This window comes from Somniosus microcephalus, chromosome 2, assembly GCF_052327205.1.
Source record: "Somniosus microcephalus isolate GS21.2 chromosome 2, FLI_Smic_1.0, whole genome shotgun sequence".
Classification (NCBI taxonomy): domain Eukaryota; kingdom Metazoa; phylum Chordata; class Chondrichthyes; order Squaliformes; family Somniosidae; genus Somniosus; species Somniosus microcephalus.
This window is the reverse complement of record NC_140988.1, coordinates 40857444-40864602: the sequence shown is the minus strand read 5'-3', so window position 1 is coordinate 40864602 and position 7159 is coordinate 40857444. Positions and strand designations below refer to the sequence as shown.

At 42.5% G+C, this 7159-nt stretch overlaps 1 protein-coding gene across 2 annotated transcripts in view; it reads left to right on the top strand.

Annotated features, from left to right (window-relative positions):
- Positions 1–7159, top strand: part of ugl (ureidoglycolate lyase) — a 74841-nt gene that overhangs the window by 457 nt on the left and 67225 nt on the right. The window lies entirely within an intron of this gene.

Sequence of the window (7159 nt, the reverse complement as noted above, 5' to 3'; positions counted from 1 at the left end):
CACCGCTTTCAATCTTCCTCTCTCCGCCCAGGGGTGGGAGTCTTGTGCTGAGTGCTGAAGAATTTTTTTGACAAGCAGTGTATTTATTTTTTTCCAAATGTTGTTGACACAGCTGTTTTATTCAGGTTTAAATTTTCACCTAACGTTTCGCAAATTTGGTTGGGGCTTGTATTGAGATATATATTTTATATTTTTAAAAATATATATAGGAGTTTGTCTTTCGTGGAAGTCTGCAGGTTACCCAGGTACTAATGGTGAACTTGGTGGGGTGGGGGAAATCACCTTCGCCCTCTGCTGGAGAGATTGAATAATTTGTAGTCTGGTTCTTGGTCCTCCATGAATGAGTAAAAAGGAATACATTTATTCAGGTCTTTAGACCAATGTACATTTTTGTTAAGAGCTTCATCTTGCAGATCGCTTCGAATCCGTTCTAATAATATTGCTGTCGCAGCTTGAAAACTACAGTATATTCTTGGCACATGATGGCTGATTTTGTAATCTGGGGCAAAAACAAAGAGAACTTCTTTGTTCCCTCACTTTAAAATACCTCTCGATGGTGTGTCTATTATAATGTTCTAATTATAATATTGCCAGATGCTCATTGTTAAGCGCTTTGGGGCGTCTTGAGGTCGTCAAAGGCGCTCTATAAAAGCAAGTCTTTCTTTAAAGAAAGAAGACTTGTATTTCCATAGCGCCTTTCCCAACCCCAGGAAGTCCCAAAGTGCTTTACAGCCAATGAAGCACTTTTGGAATGTAGTCACTGTTGTAATGTAGAAAACACGGCAGCCAATTTGCACACAGCAAGCTCCCACAAACAGCAATGTGATAATGACCAGATAATCTGTTTTAGTGATGTTGGTTGAGGGATAAATATTGGCCAGGACTCCGGGGAGAACGCCCCTGCTCCTCTTCGAAATAGTGCCATGGGATCGTTTACGTCCGCCTGAGAGGGCAGACGGTGTAATGATCAGTAACATGTCATTCTAGAATGGTACACTAGGTGGAGCTGTATGTTTAGTAGTGGGCTACCCACAAGGCAGTAGTCAAGATGGATGCCTGTACACTAGTCCACATGGCTGAATAAATGACTAGCTCAAGCTAGCTGTTCATAATGATAACGTCTCTTTATTTATGAACATATAACATGGTACCAGGATTGGTACTATCTGCTGAATATTGTGAAACGCGACATGGAGAATTTGAAGCCACCGGAGGGTTTGAAACTCATGGGGAATGTCGACTGCAATTGGTGGACTTTCAAACAACAATTCGAACTCTACATTGCTGCCATCGGGTTCGGTACGAAGCCAGACGCAAGGAAAATAGAGTTACTGCTTACGGTTGCAGGCCCGCAGGCGATAGAGGTATTTAATATGTTTGTATTTGATCAAGAGGAGGACAGAGAAAAAATGGACGATGTGCTAAAGAAGTTTGATGCACATTGTTCTCCCAAAAAGAACGAGACCTATGAGAGGTACGTGTTCCGTTCACGGACACAGCAGCAAAATGAGACTTTTGATAGCTTTGTGACCGATCTGAAACTGAAAGCACAGACATGTAATTTCTCTGAACTGAAATCATCCATGATTCGTGACCAGATTGTGTTTGGTATTCATGATGATAAAAAAAGTCAGGGAACGTTTGTTGAGAGAAACCGAACTAACATTGGAGGATGCTGTGAAAATATGCCATGCCAGTGAGCTAGCTCAACAGCACGCAAAGACTTTCAGTGAAATTAATAATAATGCGACTGTAATGAGTGACTATGCTGCTGTCGGTGCTGTGTCCTACAAAAGGAAGAAACGTGGGCAGAACAGAAATGCAAAGCAATCGGAGGATGGAACTTTTAATTGTAAACGCTGTGGTTACAAACACCAGTCAAGACAATGCCCAGCGTTTGGGAAAATGTAATGGAAAGAATCACTTTGCCAAACAATGCTTTTCAAAAGTAAAAACAAAGAAAGGGCAACAAGTCAATGTGATTGAGGACACTGATTTAAGTGAGACATTTTTTGTAGGAATGGTGTCATGTGACAGTATCGAAAAGGATACAGAAAATGTGCAGCCCTCAGGAATGGACAATGCTGAACATAAAGTTAATGCAGTATAAGAGGACAAATGGATGATGCCACTGCAGGAAAATGGAGCATTAGTCACATTGAAACTAGACACTGGGGCAAAAGCAAACTTAATCAGTATGAGTGACATTAAAAATATGAAAGAAAAGCCCAACATACAGAAAAAGTCAGTACTACTGAAGAACTATAATGGACAGAAAATAGATAGCTTAGGTGTATGCAGACTTAAAGTGACAGTCAAAGACAAAGTGCATCATCTCATGTTTTCTGTTGTGGCTGAAAGACTTGATTCAATAATAGGTGACAAAGCTTGTGAGGACTTAGAACTGGTCAAGAGAGTCTACCGTATAAACTGTGCCACAAGCAGACCAGATGACTCATTGGATTCTGTAGTGAGTAATTTCCAGGATGTGTTCAAAGGATTTGGAGTTCTACCATTCACTTACAAGATCCAGCTAAAGGAGGATGCTCAGCCAGTGGTACATGCCCCACGGAGAATTCCAGCACCCCTGCGTGACCGGCTCAAGAAAGAACTGGACAGAATGACCACACTAGGAGTCATCAGGAAAGTCGAAGAGCCAACAGACTGGGTTAACTCCATGGTATGTGTAAAGAAAAAGAACAATGATCTAAGAATATGCATGGATCCAAAGGACTTAAATGCAAACATAAAACGTGAACACTACCAGATTCCCAAGCGAGAAGAAATCACCAGTGAAATGTCAGGTGCCAGATACTTCACAAAGCTTGATGCCTCAAGGATTTTGGCAACTAAAACTGGATGAAGAGAGCACCAAATACTGTACCTTCAACACACCGTTTGGCAGGTATCGTTTCCTCAGAATGCCTTTCGGGATAATATCTGCATCTGAAATCTTTCATAGAGCGATGGAACACATAATTGAAGGTCTGGAAGGAGTTCGGGTCTATGTTGATGACATCATCATCTGGGGCTCCACACTGAAAGAACACAATGAGAGACTGACTAAAGTGCTACAGAGCATACGCCGGAATGGACTGAAGCTCAACAAAGCCAAGTGTCAGTTTGGCATCCAGGAAGTCACTTTCCTAGGAGATAATCTATCTGGTAAAGGAATAGAGCCAGATATGGAAAAAGTAAACGCCATACTCAACATGCCCCGACCCACTGACAAAAAAGGAGTGCTACGCATCATGGGGATGATAAACTTCATTGGAAAGTTCATTCCTAACTTGTCAGCCAAGACAGCCTGCCTGCGAGACCTGCTACATAAAACAAATGAGTTCGCATGGACAGAAAGACATGAACAAGAGTGGATGAACCTCAAAACAGTGCTGACAACCACACCTGTACTCGACACTTTGATTCTCTTTGTTGGGTCAAAGAAGGTAACGGATGCATCAAAAGATGGCCTAGGCGCGGTCTTGCTACAAGCAGAGGGTGAAGATTGGAAGCCTGTTGCCTATGCCTCCAGGTCTATGACTGATTCTGAGTGTCAATACTCCCAGATTGAAAAGGAATGTCTAGGCTTGGCAGTTGGACTAGAAAAGTTCCATGGCTACATATATGGACTTCCCACCTTCACAGTTGAGACAGACCACTGCCCACTGGTTGCCATCATTAAAAAAAATCTGAATGAGATGTCTCCAAGGATTCAACGACTCATGATGAAGCTGCAAAGATATGACTTTGAACTGATCTACACACCAGGCAAACACATAGTGTTAGCAGATGCACTATCCCGAGCACCCACAATAAGTCATGTGAGCTCTACTGAGGAAGACGTGGATGTTCATGTGAGTATGGTCACTGCTGCGCTGCCCGTGTCAGACACAAAATCAAAGCAAATAGCAGAAGAAACAGTAAAAGATACAGTGTTACAAACAGCAATAGAGAACATTCATCATGGTTGGCCAAAAGGTTCCTGTCCAAAATACTATCACAAGGTCAGAGTTGAGTGTCACAAGTGGACTATTACTAAAACCGAACAGAATAGTCATTCCACAGGCTCTATGTCGAGACATGCTCAAAAGGGTTCATGAGGGACACCTCGGAATTGAAAAATGCAAAAGGAGAGCAAGAGACACTGTTTATTGGCCTGGCATAAATAAGGACATTGAGAACATGATAGGCGAATGTGAGACATGTCAGAAACACCAAAACAAACAAGCAAAGGATAGTAGCTGACTTACCAACAGCACCTTGGCAAAAGGTTGGTATGGACCTTTTTCATTTGAATGGTAAAGACTATCTATTAGTGATTGACTACTATTCTAACGATCCTGAGATGGCGCTGCTCTCAAGCACATCAGCAAGCAGTGTCATAATGAATGTTAAATCCATCTTCGCCAGACATGGAATTCCCAGGATTGCCATTAGTGACAATGGTCCGTGCTTCAACTGTAAGGAGTGGCAACAGTTTGCAGCACATTATGACTTTCAACACATCACATCCAGTCCTCTGTATGCTCAGTCGAATGGTAAGGCAGAGAAAGGTGTTCAAGTTCTCAAACAGCTACTGAAGAAAGCAACAGAAAGCAAGTCTAATCCTTATCTCGCCCTGCTGAGCTACTGAGCCTCCCCTTTAGACTGTGGTTCTTCACCTGCTGAACTACTAATGGGTCGCAAGTTGCGTACCATGCTACCCTGCTGTGCAAAAGAAAAGCAGAGTAAGGAACTGAGACAGAGACTTCAACTGTTAAAGCTGAAACAGAAATCACACAATGACAAGTCATCCAAAACTCTGAAACCATTGACAAAGGATGATGTTGTCAGGATTGAGGATTCAGATGCATGGAACATATGATATTTCAAATGAATACGTTGCTAGACGAATGGTGCAAGGGGGAGGGATTCAAATTCCTTGGACATTGTACTGGTCCAACCTCTCCCAGAACCGGTTCCAAACGGGACGGTTTGCACCTGGGCAGGGCCAGGACCGATGTCCTAGGGGGAGTGTTTGCTAGTGCCGTTGGGGAGGGTTTAAACTAAAGTGGCAGGGTGTTGGGAACCTGAGCAGGGAGACAGAGGAAAGGGAAACAATGAAAAAAGCAAAAGACAGGAAGGAGAAAAACAAAATTAGACAGCAAAGAACTCAACGGTTTAAATCAAACATGGTCACAGTAAATAATAATTCATATAGGTCTGAGAGCGTTAAAAAAACAAGCCTGAAGGCTTTGTGTCTTAATGCAAGGAGCATTCGGAACAAGGTGGGTGAATTAGCTGTGCAGATAGAGGTAAACGAATATGATTTGATTGGGATTACAGAAACATGGCTCCAGGGTGGCCAAGGCTGGGAACTCAACATCCAGGGGTATTCAATATTTAGGAAGGATAGGCAAAAAAGAAAGGGAGGTGGGGTAGCATTGCTGGTTAAAGAGGTGATTAATACAATTGAAAGGAAGGATATTAACTCTGATGATGCGGAATCTGTATGGGTAGAACTGAGAACTATCAAGGGGCAGAAAATGTTAGTGGGAGTGGTATATAGACCTCCAAACAGTAATACGGAGGTTGGAGATGGCATTAAAAGGGAAATTAGAGAAGCATGCAGTAAGGGCACAGCAGTCATCATGGGTGACTTTAATCTACATATAGATTGGGCTAACCAAATTAGTAAAAATACTGTGGAGGAGGAATTCCTAGAATGTTTACGGGATGGTTTTCTGGAACAATATGTCGAGGAACCAACCAGCGATCAGGCCATCTTCGACTGGGTATTATGTAATGAGAGAGGATTAATTAGCAATCTTGTTGTACGAGGCCCCTTGGGTCAGAGCGATCATAATATGATAGAATTCTTCATTAGGATGGAGAGTGAAGTAGTTGACTCGGAGACTAGGGTCCTGAATTTAAATAAAGGAAACTACGATGGTATGAGGCGCGAATTGGGTAGGATTGATTGGGGAATGTCACGCAAAGGGTTGACGGTGGATAGGCAATGGCAAACATTCAAAGACCACATGGATGAACTACAGAAGTTGTTCATCCCAGTTTGGGATAAGAATAAAACAAAAAGGGTGACTCAACCATGGCTAACAAGGGAAATTAGGGATAGCATAAGATCCAAGGAGAGGGCATATAAATTGGCCAGAAAAAGCGGTAACCCTGAGGATTGGGAGCAGTTTAGGATTCAACAAAGGAGGACAAAGGGATTAATTAAGAAGGGGAAAATAGAATATGAAAGTAAGCTTGCAGGGAACATAAAAACTGACTAAGAGCTTTTATAGATATGTGAAGAGAAAAAGATGAGTGAAATCAAGTGTAGGTCCCTTGCAGTCAGAAGCAGGGGAAGTTATAATGGGGAATAAAGAAATGGCAGACCAATTAAATGCATATTTTGGTTCTGTCTTCACAAAGGAGGACACAAATAACCTCCTAGAGATGTTGGAGAACATAGGTTCTGATGAGAGGGAGGAACTGAAAGAAATCAGTATTTGTAGGGAAATGGTGTTAGGGAAATTGACGGGATTGAAGGCTGATAAATCCCCAGGGCCTGATAATCTACATCCTAGGGTACTTAAGGAGGTGGCCCTAGAAATAGTAGATGCATTGCTGATCATCTTCCAAAATTCACTGGAATCTGGAACTGTACCCATGGATTGGAGGGTAGCTAATGTTACCCCACTATTCAAAAAGGGTGGTAGAGAGAAAGCGGGGAATTACAGACCGGTAAGCCTGACATCGGTCGTGGAGAAAATGCTAGAGTCCATTATAAAGGATAGAAAACAGTGACAGGATCGGACAAAGTCAACATGGATTTACAAAAGGTAAATCGTGCTTGACTAATCTACTGGAATTTTTTGAGGATGTAACTGGGAAAATAGATAAGGGAGAACCAGTAGATGTGGTGTATTTGGACTTTCAAAAGGCTTTCGATAAGGTCCCGCATAAGAGATTAGCGTGCAAAGTTAAGGCACATGGGATTGGGGGCAAGGTATTGACTTGGATAGAGAACTGGTTGGCGGACAGAAAGCAGAGAGTAGGAATTAACGGGTCTTTTTCCGAGTGGCAGGCAGTGACTAGTGGGGTACCGCAGGGATCGGTCCTTGGACCCCAGCTATTCACAGTATACATTTAATGATCTAGACAAGGGAACTAG